We start from the raw sequence: 14,582 nt of genomic DNA on the forward strand, positions 1-14,582 counted from the left end.
TGGTGTTTGAGTGTCAGGTTTCAGTAAAGATTCTGTGTGCAAGCAGTTGAAAAAAACTTTAATATACGTGACCCTGGACCACAAAACCAGTCTTAAGTCGCTGGGGTATATTTGTAGCAATAGCCAAAAATACATTGTGTGGGTAAAAATGATCCATTTTTTTTTATGCCAAAAATGATTAGGATATTATGTAAAGATTGTGTTCCATGAAGATATTTTGTAAATTTCTTACCGTAAATAAATCAAAACTCAATTTTTGATTAGTAATATGCACTGCTAAGAACTTAATTTGGACAACTTTAAACGTGATTTTCTCAGTATTTCGATTTTTTTTTGCACCTTCAGATTACAGATTTTCAAATAGTTGTATCTCAGCCAAATATTATCCGATCCTAACAAACCATACATCAATGGAAAGCTTATTTATTCAGCTTTCAGAAGATGTATAAATCTCAATTTAGAAAAATTGACACTTAAGACTGGTTTTGTGGTCCAGGGTCACAGTACGCGCACTGATAAATATTAAATATATAAAAACATAAAATATTTAATGTAAAAATATAAGTACTTTTACTTTAAGATCTATCACAAAAATAGATTAAATAGTTTAAATAAATTTATAGTAATGTATATATAGTCAGATACATTTGAATTGAAATGTATTAAAACTTTAACTGTAAATTCTTTGGAAACAGTAACGAAAACACTTTAGTGACGCAGATGACCTGGTCATTGATTTGACTGTAACGATGCCAAAGAGCAGAGGTTAAATCTTAAGACTATTGTGACAACAAAGGCAGGTGAATAAACGTTCACATCAGTCACGTGATTTCCTTCACACTAATTAGCTTCTAAAGCATTAGCTTAGCCTACAATACATGTAGCCCTGGTAATCTCAGCTAATGCTCCCAAATGCTAACATTCAGGAAGAGCTAGCATTAGCCTTAGTGAGAATTAACAGTCTCTTCAGCATTAGTGTTCTGTAGTTAGACCAAGTACTGAGGAAGTGTACACAGTGGCACATCTTCACTTCTCTCAACGCCTCTCCACTGTTATAGTGTAAACAGCAAAGCTAGTTCAATAACTAATAGCATCAATAGCATGACCTGTATGGTCCACTGAAGCATACAAACATACAATAAGGGACAATGACAGCTAGCTAGACCCCTTTTTTGTGTATTTGTGTGCACAGCATAGAATTTAGAGTACCAATATAGACCCCCCCCCCCCCCCCCCCACACACACACACACACACACACACAAACACAAGCAAATCATTTACTCTATTACCAGAGAAAAACACAAGTAAAAAAATGAACTCCACAGCGCTTCTGAAAGCAGGACTAAGGTCAGCTGTAACAATATATAGGCTATATATACACACACACACACACACACACACACACACACATGCATGTATGTATATCGACATCAGAGTGTGAAAATTATTAGAGCAAACATAGCTACTGTCAACACCACTGACTTTTGGTCAGAATTGGCACTTGAATAATTTCAACAAATCAGTGTTTTTGTCTTGTTTTCCAATTAAACTAGAAGCAAATATGTGTAATAAATATTACCATATGAAACAAGATATACAAATATATATACAAAAAGACTGGAGTTTTGTATGAAAACAACACTTTTATTCAGCAATTATGCATTTTTAAATTGATCAAATGTGATAACATGATAAAATGTGTCTTCCACAAATTATTGAGCAGCACAAGTGTTTTCAATATTGACAATAATAATTTTGTTTATTGAGCAGCAAATCAGCATATTGATTTCTGAAGGATCATGTGACGACTGAAGTAATGGCTGCTGAAAATTCAACTTTGCACCACAGGAATAAATTTAATTTCAACTTTCAAAAACATTAAAAAGAAACTTACCGCAAATTAATAAATTAATTAAATCATGTTAATTAAAATCTTAAAGAAAAACATTTGCAATGTTTTTTTTTTTTTTAAAGAAAAAGTCTTATTATGCAGTCTTTAAGGAAGTTTACATATTTTTATACATTTTTACACTTTGTTTGGATTTATTTATTTTTATTTTTTATGTTATTTTATTTATTTCTCATATAAGTGTCTCCTCAGTTCCCCACCCTCCCCAGACTGTGCCAAGACCTAGAGAGTGTTACATTTTTAATTAGTGGGTGATACTCTCTATGTATTATGCAAAGTTACACAGTGTGGTCATAGCCTATTTGAAGCTATAGGAACAGGTGCAAATGTACACACATGCAAACACTTACCCACTTACACACACACACACACCTGCTGTCATTCCACCACTAAATTCTCATGTATGTTTTGTGCATCCTTATCATTCTCTAGTCCTCACAGCTGGAAAACAACTTCAACTTCTGCTTTCGCCACGAGACATGAGATATTTACTGTAATAAATCATTGATGTCTGATGCTGCAGGCACTCGTTCTCCTTCTCATGCCTTAACATTAATTTTTAATTCACACTTTTAATCTAAATTAGACAGAGCACTGAGACCACTTCTCAACCCAGAGTTTAGTCCATCTTCCAGCCAATCGCAGTCTGTGCAGGAGGATGTCAGTGCGAGAGAGCTGATTGGCTGAGCTGCACAGTCAACAGTACCAACAAAGGATTGATTGGCTGTCGCCGCACAGGACAGCACTCTAGTGTTGACCCGTTTACAGCAAGCCAAAAGAGAGAAATAACAAAAAAGAGACAGAAAGGGAGGGAAAAATATGTAGAGGGGGATTAAACAAAATGCATTTTATGAGCCCCATACATATAATCAAAAGAAAGTTCATGCATTTCAAAGCATTATCTGTTTTTGGTGACGTTTTAGTTTTACAATAGCATCCAATCCAAACAGAGCCACAAATAGCAAACCACAGATTTCAACATTAGCATGTTTTATACCTTTTTTTTTTTTTTTGGAGTTTGCAGATATAACATTTCCTACCATTAGCGAAGCCAAAGTGGCTAGCACAACAAGCTACACTAGAAATATGACTACAAATTATACAGATGCTTTAAAAAGTCATTCATTTAATCCGCATATTATTCAAAACAGTGTTTATATCTACTCAAAATGTTTTCCCAGTCCCTGAGTACACGCTCTCATCAGATAACTCTTTTCTCTGCAAGTGGGACAATAAATTTGCCATGAGGTATTTCAAGACTGGGTCTGGTTATATCATGCATGTTTTACACTGCATCATATTAGAGTCTCTATACTAAACATTCACAACCATTCAACTTTAATACTGAGGACTAGACCATTTCGTTTTGTACTTTAACATCAAACAGGAGACAAAAGAGTGAAGAGATCATTAGAGGTGAAGAAGATCTTGTCATATGGGCATTACAATCAATCTGCTGATGTCTGGTGGCAGATTAAAAGACCAGCAACACGTCTGGGCAGCTAGTGCTAATCACAAAAGCTTATGGATCATGTACCGCTTTCATTATCATCCTCAGTGCTGTTGTTTGATTGTCTTGCAGTAAATTAATCTCCTGAAGGCCTTCCACAATCCCTCGGTCCAAAAGACAAATGCCGTGACCTTTACTAAACATGTGTGCCACAGGATCCAAAAAACACAAAGCAGAATGTCTCAATCACTAAACATTGTGTATTAAATGTCTGCCGGATTCGCAAGATTGTACACACAAATTTGCTACATTCTAATCCAAATTATCCCGTATAAAATCAAATCCAAATGAATCAGTTGTAATTATGTCATTTAATTATATTTTATTAAAAAGTTAATTGTTTAAAGGGTTACTCCACCCCAAAATTACAATTTTGTCATTAACACAATTTAAGATATTTTGGATGAAAACCGGGAGGTTTGTGACTGTCCCATTGACTGCCAAGTAAATAACACTGTCAATGCCCAGAAAAGTATGAATTGTAATTATTTTAAATAAATTTGATTTTGCAAACAAATTCATTATGACTTTGAAAGTTCACAATGATTTTTTTTTTTTGCACAAATATTTATGTTTGCAAGGTTAGTGAATGAGACATCAACACTTCTCTCAAAAGCTCACTATCCTTGCCTCTTATTCTTTCAAATTAATGTCAATTTCATGGTACATAAATACAGTAAACATTCAGTAGCAAGGTCACCCCCTTGTAACTAGCTTGGTACCATTCCTTACAAGGTAATTACTCCATTAAACACCTTTAGGCTTGAATTGAAACATTCAAACTGACGTTGATGATGAACATAAAAGTTTTTATAAAAGCATTGATTTTATAAAAGCAAAATAAAACTTAAAATTGAAATAAAAATACATTTAAATAGTATCAGAGATGTTGTGATGTTCAAACTCATTCTTGTCACATATGCAAAAAAAAAAGTCTGGCCAAAATAATATATGGTAAATATAAACAGTGTAAACAGTGAAACTCAATTAAATATTTTTTCCTGAAAAAACATGAAAATATATACTGAATACTAAAAATATACATCGTTTCAACCTTGACATACCAAAATGCATTTTACAATGTATTTCAGGAGCAAGAAATACATTTCCAATCTTACAGTAGTCTAAATTCAGGCTAAATACAAATGTGGATAGAATAGCCTACATCCAAACTAGATTTAATGATTTAATAAAGTTTAAATAATATCTATGTTAGTACGTTCCTTGCTGATTTTTATTCAAATGGTGTTATATGTTCACACATGTTAACAAGTTTTTCTTCAAATGTGACGTGATTTTTAATTTAAATATATGAAGGGCAAAATGTATGTTTAAATGCTTAAAAAAAAAATACAAAAAATTGCCAAACTTGATATTGGTAGAAAATATATTCACATGAATATATTTTGAAATATTTTAGCAAATTTTAATTGTTGTTGGATCTTTGCAATGAATCATTTTGAATTGTTTATGTTTAATCATTTTAAATCTTTAATAATTTTGCGATTTGAATCCTACTCCAGCCCACTGGACTGGAAGATTATTGTAAATAACAACTTTAAATCTGTCTATCACACAAAGCTATCATACTGGAGTATAGCGTATTATATAGTGTTGTTTATACATGATAATTATACTGAGCTTAATTGAGTGTTTTACCTTTTTAATACTCTCAGATGAATAACAAAACATCTGTCTCTCACCGTCTTTCATTCTCTTTTTCTACGTGCTAAAGAGGCACTGCTTGGTTCGGTAAGCCTGTAATAGGCTTATGCAGGACAGAAACACTCTTCTCTCTGCTCTCGCACTAGCTTTATGGCCAGCCTCTCTATCAGTGATTTATTCTCAGGGAGAAAACAGAAAGAGTGAGAGAGGCAGAAACAAACAGACACAGCATGGTGGACAGTGAGCAGTCAGGAGAGATTTACTCATTCAACTGGAACAGATCTAAAACATTGACCACATGCACACTAATGCAAACAGAAATGAAACAAGGGCATATCAAAGTGCCCCGACAGACTAATAGATAAGCAGATATTGTCCTGGATGACAGGAAAATATTCAAAGCAGCTTCATTAGGTCATCTGCAGTTTAGGTAAACTGACTGCTGTATGAACCTGATAGTCAGATAAGCTACTCAGGACTCTGCCCTGAACTTTGACATCTGCTGCCCCTCCTCCAGCCACCACCTTCTCACAAACATTTCTTATAAAGGCTCATTTCACAACCATGACATTGAAATGAAGCATGAAATATAGACACAAGCTCCGAATAATCAATGTTCATTACTAGGAAATATTCCAACACGTTACACATCTGTATCCCTACACGTACTGAGCTCGTATTTAAACAAATACCCAAGCCACATATATTTAAATCCAGATAATTCAGCTAGATCTCTAAATACACTGCGCATGCCTACAGTCTTGTCAGTCGAAATTTAGTTTCACTTCACTGATTTGGGCTGGTCTCCATTCAGTCAATCAGTTTGTTCCTATGGGAAGCTCTCAGAATGTCACTTACTCTTTACCGCTCCGATTTAACCATCTGAACTTCAATTCTGCCTCAGTAATGTCACTCGTCCTCTACAGCACTCACTCTTTTAGGGTGAATGAAATATAAATTTCATGAATGAAAAAAGACTAGGCTATATAGAGAAGATTTAACAATATACAACAAACATAGTTAACCGATTTAATTAGTATTAAAGCTTGAAATTGGGTGTGCGAATAATGAATGTGCAAAATATGAATCTGGAAAAATCAATGCGTTCATCAATACATTCTTTTACAAACACCACCGTTCTGAAGTTTGGTGTATTTTTAATAATTAATTATTATTAGAAAATTATTACTTTTATTTAGCAAGAATGCATTAAAGATGTTCATAATGTTACAAATAATTTGTATTTCAAATAGATGGGGTTCTGTTGAACTTTCTATTAAAAAAATAGTATCACAGTTAAACATAGAAAGCAGCACAATGCAGCACCAAATCAGCATATTCAAATTTCTGTAGGATCATATAGAAAAATCAGTTTTGCCATCAAAAGAATAAATTACAATTTAAAATACATTCAAATAGAAAACACACTAAATTGTAATGATATTTAGCAATGTTACTGTTTTTACTGTATACAGATCCAATGTAGGCTTGTAGAGCATTAGAGACTATTTTTTTTCAAAAACAAAAAAAGAACAGTAAAAAAATCTTCCCCCAACTTTTGATCGGTAGTGCGTCTACTTCCTAAATTTCAAGTATTTTTCTCTGTTCCTTCCCCTTCAAACTCTAACTGTTGCTTATTAAAAGGAAAAATGAAACAGATTCATGAACATGTTAGTGGTCTAAAATGAATTAAAACTTTGCCTTAAGACAAATCTAAATGTAAAAAACAAAAAATCATACTTAAGACAAGTATTGAATTTTTATATTTCTGTGGGTGTGTGCCCTGTGGATATAGTATTATATAATACTGTAGGTTTGAATTTCCAATGTGCGTAAGTTGAGAGATAATTACGCAGTGGACAGTCAATATTAAAAACACAGCAGTCATTCATCAAACCCCCTGGGGACTGACAACTAGGTAACTCTCAAATTGTCCTTTACATATAAAAGCAGAGAGGAATGACTCAAATATGATCTGGTGACTGAAATCAGTGGCATTCTTTACAATGGCTTTTGCATCGGAAGTTATGGTAATGCAAAAAACTAGCCAGAAGGGTGGTCCCACGAGGACTAAATTTTTCCCTAAGGCCATATTCCTGCTTGCATTGGCACTGCCAGAAGGAACTCTGAAGTGACTGAGCCAGCCAACAACAATGTGACTGAAGCACAGCACTCAACAACATCAATAACTGCAGGGGGAGAGGTGCCTGGATCTCGGCATCGGCCTATCTATTGCAGTTTCCTACACTCTAAAAAATGCTGGGTTAAAAACAATCCAACTTGGGTTATTTGGCAACCCAGCGCTGGGTAAATATTGGACAGAACACATTCTGGGTTATTTTAACCCAGCTGGTTGAGTTCAATGTTTTTACCAAACATGCCGGGTTGTTTTATTTAAGTCATCTATTGTTTAATTATTATTACTATTGTTTAATAATTAAAAAAAATATTATATTGCTGGCTTAAAATGGACTGGAAATTAGAAAAAAAGACTTATTAGGCAACAGCAATAATCAAAAGATGAACATTTATTATTACGCAGGAACACATGGACAAATAATACACCACATGAACAAAATACAAGACAAATTTTATTTATTTGGGTGAATACAGCATAGTTTACAATATTACATACATTTAAACTCATTTAACAAGCATTTTATACATAAAAATGTAATGTTTAAAAGTAGCATTTTAATTTTCAACCGTTCTCTGTAATCGGTTTTTACAGAAATATTGCTAATTCTCGTGCCGGTGTGATGCTGAAATCTGAACACAGGGGAACACGTGTTTCACTCGCGACCCAGCAACTTATTTACAGAAAAACTACCCAGCACCTGGGTAAAAAAAATATTAAAATGGTTGAAAAGCTGAACCCAGCATTTGGGTTAAAAAAAAATAACCCAGCATTTTTTTTAAGAGTGTAGAAGCTAATTTAGTCCCGCAAAAGGCATTCCTATAATTAAAATCGTTCCCAGTTTCTGAAGGTGAACACACCAAAAAGCAGGTACTTCTGGAAATAGTTATAGCAACTACGACAACATTCCTCTGGTGTGAAAGCCACCTCACAGCAGCCTTGAGCAGCGCTTGTAACCATAGTGACTGATAATGATAGTAGGCTAAATATCAGGACTTGTATATGTCCTTTAGGATGTGCTTTTGAAACAGTTTAGCATTCCAGACTAAATCTGTTGCTTTCATCCTCTCAGATATTAGGCCAAAACCTTGTATTCCTCAGACACATTTAACAGGCGATAGCCTTGCTCTCCGACCACACAATCATAGAAAGAGTTAACATGTAATAACAATTACATGCTTTGGTCATCATCTGCTGTTCTTCTTAAATCAGACCAAAATTACATTACTTTTCAGTAGCCATTTTGATATGCTCCAAACATTTTTTTTCCCCTTTTACTTTTACTAACCATTTTTCCCCCATACTCTACACTCTTTGCTAAAAATAAAGGGGGATTAAAAGGAGGATAACGAAGTGATGCCATAGAAGAAGCACTGGTTAACCAAAGAACCTTTCAGTGATCAGATCAGAAAAGATACATTTTTTCTTAGTGTGAAGAACGTTTTAATAATCTGAAGAAATATTTTCCACTATTTTGTGGAATTGAAACGTTCCATGAATGCTAAAAGTTCTTTATAATACCATATATGCCAACAAAGAACATGTATTTTTAGGAGCAAATGGCCATTTCTTATAAAGCAGGTCGCACAATTGATTGATAAAAGCATGGATGCACATTTGCATCTCTAAAAACATGAGAAACCACAACACTTTGAGAGATGCAGTGGGTGTGGGCGACTCCAGAGCAAATTGCATAAGCATTTAAACTGAAGATCAAAAGTCTTTCCTCTTTTACAATAAACACCACTTCATTGGGAGTGACTGCTAACAGGTTTAAATTAACCACAGCAGTTTCTCTGTTTCTCATCTGAAGCTCTCTTATCTTTCTGTCTACCCAGCGAGATGAGCACTGGATGGGCGGAAGGCAGGTCAGTTAGCAGAGCGTGAGAAACCCCAAAAAATAGATAATATGTAAACCCCAGTAACAGACACAAACACTGGAAGACGCCAGCAAAGATGCACAGAGAGAGTGCAAAAACAGAAAGTGAAAGTGCACAAAAGAACTTGTTAAATATAGATTTAGAGGAAACTAAAAAGTAGAACGCACTCTTGCAGTGGTCAATGGTAAATATTCAGTATAGCTGTTTTAGTGCTCATAGATTTTAAGTGATTAGTCTAGTCAGTGTAATTTGAATGAATTTCATATACAACACTGAGTATGTTCAAATAAAAAGCTGCTCTAAATTGCACAAATCGATGACAGTACTTGTTTCTGAATGAACAAGAATTGAGGAAACTGCTCTAGCACTCGCTAAATTTCCCTTACTTTCATATCCTCAATCTCTCTGACTTTTGATTCATGAAGTGTTTGAACGACACAGCAAGTGCTCCATCAACATGCAGACTGTATACACACTTCATGGCCAAAAGGATGTGGACACAAACATCTAAATAATGGGTTTGGCAAGGCCTAGTGAATCTTAATGCTACAGGATACAATGACTCGCTTGCAACTTCATGGCAACGGTTTGTGAATGGCTTTTTCTCTGTCTTGTGCACAAAGCGAAGTCTACAAGAAATGATTAAGTGAGTTTGAAGTGAAGAACTTGAATAGCATCCATGATGTGTGCTCCAAATAAACACCTTTGGGATGGATTAGAAATATGACTGCAAGCCAGATCCCATTGTCTACTAATGGTTGTGTCTGAATGCAAGCAACAGGGTATCTGCAGGATTTTTAAGACTGGATTTAAGACCTGCACAAATAAAATGAATACCATATGAACGGGAAAGGGCAATGTCTATGGTAACATATTAATCTGTAAAAAGCATGATTTACAGTTCAGATGCAGGTTTTCACAAAAGCAAAAACGTTTGATAAAATGACAAACTTTTATCTATGACTATGTTAAATTATTTCAATTAAAATGTTAAATAAAATGAACAAAACACATAATTGTTAACGGGTTCCATTAACAATTCTTTCTGGATTTTTAATGAATTAACATTGGAAGGGGTGCAATTCCACTGCCACGACATGAGAGGAGTTCAAAAATAAATATATTTAATAATAATAATGCCTTCAAATACATAAAAAATCTTATCAATTCCATACTTTTGAATAGTAGTTTATTTCATAAAAAAATACTACTGACAAAACCTGTGTATTTTTAGCTAGATGTTGTCATATGAACAGACATTACCCGCACTGATTTAACTGATATTTCACTAAATTGAACCCCAGCTCATAAGAGACTTTCAAACATCATTTGATTCAACATTTGTAAGAAAATCCCACAAGACAAAACATAAAAACACCGGCTACGCAGCAATCCTCATCCCATTACAAATCTGGAATACAGAATCGCAGTGTCACCTGTAGGCTTATTTAAAGCAGACCAAATGAGTAAATGTGAGGCTTTCCTTGGAAAAGCAGCAATGAAACATATGGCTGACTTTATGAACCACATAATAAATATGATAAGCTTCCCCTTCTTTATGCATCACAACATTAATAACATGATCATTGATGTTGGTTAAAAAATGCTAAACATTAGACGTACAATCCAGAAAAACTAGCTGATCTTGCTGCACAGACCTTTGATTTGCTCGCATTTCCAGGTGCTCGTTAAAGAAGAGCTTTCCAAGAAAATGCACAAATATATGTGTAACCAAATAAAAACACAACTCTGCCCTCCACTTCGGTTTACAGGCCTTCTTTCAGCTCCCTCTGCCTTCCTATCTTTTTCTCTCCTTCTGTACACAGTGTGCCGGTCAACATGATGAACGCATTCCCTGCACAGCACTCACGTCCCAGCCAACACTCTCAAACGCTGTGTGTCGACTCCAACAATAAGGGCATCAACCGCACAAACATTGGCAGCACAGGTCAACCTAGGTTGTACAGTCCAGCTAAACAAATACATGGTGTGCCAACAGGGCTAAATGTTCAAATGCACCTCCAATTCACTTATTTATGAAATGTGATATTTCAACAGACCTGAGGTTCACCAGAGTTTCCCTTCTAATCCCACACCAAATCCTCTACATTCCTGATTTCTCTCAGGCAGGGTTGGCCAAACAATTTAGCCAAACATGTGTTTGACTTCCAGTTGTGGAAAGGCGTCTTTACTCAGCTGAATTAAGGCTGCTCTGTGCCTGCTCAAAATTCAGTGTAGACACAATGCCTCATCAAAGTCAGACTGAATTATGCCTGTTCAGATCCACCTCAGCCCCTAATATCAAAGTATACAGTAATTGCTGTGTAAATCCATTTGAAGGATTAGTTCACTTCCAGAATAAACATTCCCTAATCATTTTCTTACCCCCATGTCATCCAAGATGGTAACGTCTTTCTCGCTTCAAACTGACACTGCACAGGTGACACAAAAGTGTTTCTGGAGAGGCATTTTAGCATATTTATCCAGACTACCTATTTAATGCTGCCCAGAGGTGGCATAAATGCATTTACACAGCCATTGCGGTACTTTGATTCTTAGAGTACATTGATGGGTTAGAGCAGGCATAATTTAGTCCGCTGTTTATGCAGCATTGTGTCTTTACACAAAATTCTAAGCAGGCACAGAGGAGCCTTATCTTGGTCCTTAACCTTTAGTTAAGAGAGAGAGAAAGATCTCTTTTTTCTACAGGTGGAGAAATAGCAAAACAAACATTAATAGCCAAAGGTCATTTTATAGCACATTAAACATAATGTATGGAAATAAGGAATTAGAAACACAAGTTAATACATTTAAATAATAAATTAAACTTCTAAATACGTTTACCCTTTATATCCTACAAACCAAATGGGTTGGCCTAAACCATATACAGGTTTCTTATCGCAAACACCCACCAATTTAAAGGGTTATTCCACACCAAAATTAATATTTTGTCATTAATCACTTACCCCCATGTCATTCCAAACCCATAAAAGCTTCATTCGTCTTCGGAATACCATTTAAGATATTTTCCATTATTCTCCAAAATGGCGCTATGCTGACGCAGAGGAGACAAATTGTTGAATACAGACGTTATTTTTATTTCCTTTGCGTACAAAAAGTATTCTTGTCACTTCATAACATTCAGATTGAACCACTGATGGCAGATGGACTATTTTGACGATGCCTTGACAGTGTTATTTACTTGGCAGTCAATGGGACAGTCACAAGCCTCCCAGTTTTCATCCAAAATATCTTAAATTGTGTTCTGAAGACGAACAAAGCTCTTACGGGTTTGGAACGACATGTGGGTAAGTGATTAATAACGCAATTTTCATTTTGGGGTTGAGTAACCCTTTAGATGTTTACCCACCAATTTACTCTTTGTTGTCTTGACAGGCCAGCTGTTTCCAATCTTGTGTGGTCTTAAGTAATCACCTCCGATGCTAAATGACTGCCTACTGAAAACACATCTTCAAACAAAGCTAGTACGGCGTTAGATCAATGAGTGACTGACACTGGTCAAGTACATAAACACTCTACTTAAGCGGCTTTTAAGTGCTCATCGAGAACCATATTTCTCAGGCCTGAAATGCAAACACAAACTTCATAAGCCTCCTCCAGTTGAGCTACTACAAAACACAAGACACAATGTGAAATAAAAGACTTCTGTAATATATTCCAAACTGGGCTAAAAATCAAACTTAATCACTTTATGACATCACAGTCTGATGCACTGTAACACTAGTCAAATTTTTACCAAATGCAACACGACTGCTAATGTATTATGAATTTCCAGTAGGCAGTGCTTTATCGCAGCAAAGTGTGACTAGATGGGTTGTTCCTTGTCATTTATTAATGTGCACACAGGAATAGGAAGTCATGCATCAAATCCCTTCCAGAACTCTGCAGCAGCCTCTGGTTACATGTGAGTCAAAAGGCAATGCGATACATACTAGACTGGAAAGAATCATGTCTAATAGTTTAATAAGCATGAGGAGGTATTAACATTTAGCTAGATCTCTGGTCATTTTCAACATGCGCTCATAATAATCTTAATTGGAGTTAGGATATAGTTCTAATTAATCCCAAAATTAACACAGAAAACACACAATTTGTTCTATCTATTATAGGCTATAACACATCCAAAAAAAAAGGATACATAATTAGCAGAAATAAATGAGTTCTGAACATTTTAAGAGCATACTAAAAAGCAATGTCTTCCCATTAATACAATCGCATACTTACAACGCACATGTATAGGTTACACATCCTATAATAATTGCACAAAAGCGCACACATGCACGCGCTTGACACTGTTGAACGGAAACTAACAAACTGCATGATGGGAGATAAAAGAATCTTCTGTGGAAGATAATATCAAAGGGGAAAATAGAGAGCATGCCTTCAACTTTCTTACTAGGGCAACAGCAACTGTCGTGTGCCAGGGATGAATAAACTCAGATACATATAATTAAAAAAACATCCATTGCCCTTAAGTGTTAACGCTGGTCTAAATGAACGTGCGCGCACGGCTTTCTCGTAATCTGCTTGTTTCTTTGCAGTGACAGTCGCGTGGCCAAAATGAATGTGACACCTCAAAACGGAAGGACAGTTCACAATTCGGCAAGAGGTATGGCTTTAATAACACACTCCTGCTTTATTTAAATCTCCGGTCACAACCGCATTGAATCATGGCGAGTGAACTGTCTCAATCATTAACTCTTAACGTTATAAACTTTAACCCACTGAAACCCCTTTGGCTCTTGAACCACGAGCCCAAAAGAAGTGCTGCTTGCTGACAGCTCCGCACTATGGCTCAAGTTATCCCCTCATAACGGTAAATTCAACAGCCTGGCGAAAACTTTCGCCCGGAGAGTGCGCTTGTTTTCCGCTGAGCGCTTATAATGTGTCAGAATGAACTTCAGACGCGAACCGGTCAAAGGCGCAGAAGTATGGAGCTGCGCTCGCTGGACTGGACTGGAGATGGAAATGTGAGCTGGACTGTCCCTGAGACTTGACAGGCGTGCTGGTGGGGGGCTGGACTCTCTGTCTGTTGATCCGATAAAAAAAAAAACAGGGTGCAAGAGCTTGGGGCTTGCGAAACACTGGTGGCAAACGCGCACTGTCTGAACTGAACAGGAACCTTTTAAATAAGACTCTATTAGACATGTCATATATTTGGAAGCACTAAGAGCTTTAATTCAGCGTGAAAAGTCCAGCCCAGTGGAGCCTCAACAAAATCAGCCGTGTACATTTGTTTATCAACAACTATGCTGTTAAAGCAACAACATTTAAGACACACTGAAAGCGCACAGACGCATGAAACATACCTCGGCAGGTCTTCTCGATCCGCTGTCGTTTCGTATAAAAGTGCAGCAAAGCTCCAGAGAGGCAACCTTTCTGCCCCGTCTATCTCAACCAGCAGTGGGTTACGCAGTTTTTCATGTGCTTCCACCCCTCCTCCCCTCTCTCTCTCTCTC

At 36.1% G+C, this 14,582-nt stretch overlaps 1 protein-coding gene across 2 annotated transcripts in view; it reads right to left on the reverse strand.

Annotated features, from left to right (window-relative positions):
• The window catches only part of LOC306859267 (signal transducer and activator of transcription 5B-like), a 64,512-nt gene extending 49,930 nt beyond the window's left edge, over positions 1-14,582 (reverse strand). Inside the window, exon 1 of one of the 2 annotated variants that reach the window (XM_079400227.1) lies at positions 14,433-14,582. The gene's annotated coding sequence lies outside the window, so the exon portion shown is untranslated. Of the gene's footprint in view, positions 1-14,354 lie in introns of both variants that reach the window. The other variant, XM_079400228.1, reaches the window with a different exon arrangement.

This window comes from Barbus barbus (genome assembly GCF_936440315.1).
Source record: "Barbus barbus genome assembly, chromosome: 3".
NCBI lineage: Eukaryota > Metazoa > Chordata > Actinopteri > Cypriniformes > Cyprinidae > Barbus > Barbus barbus.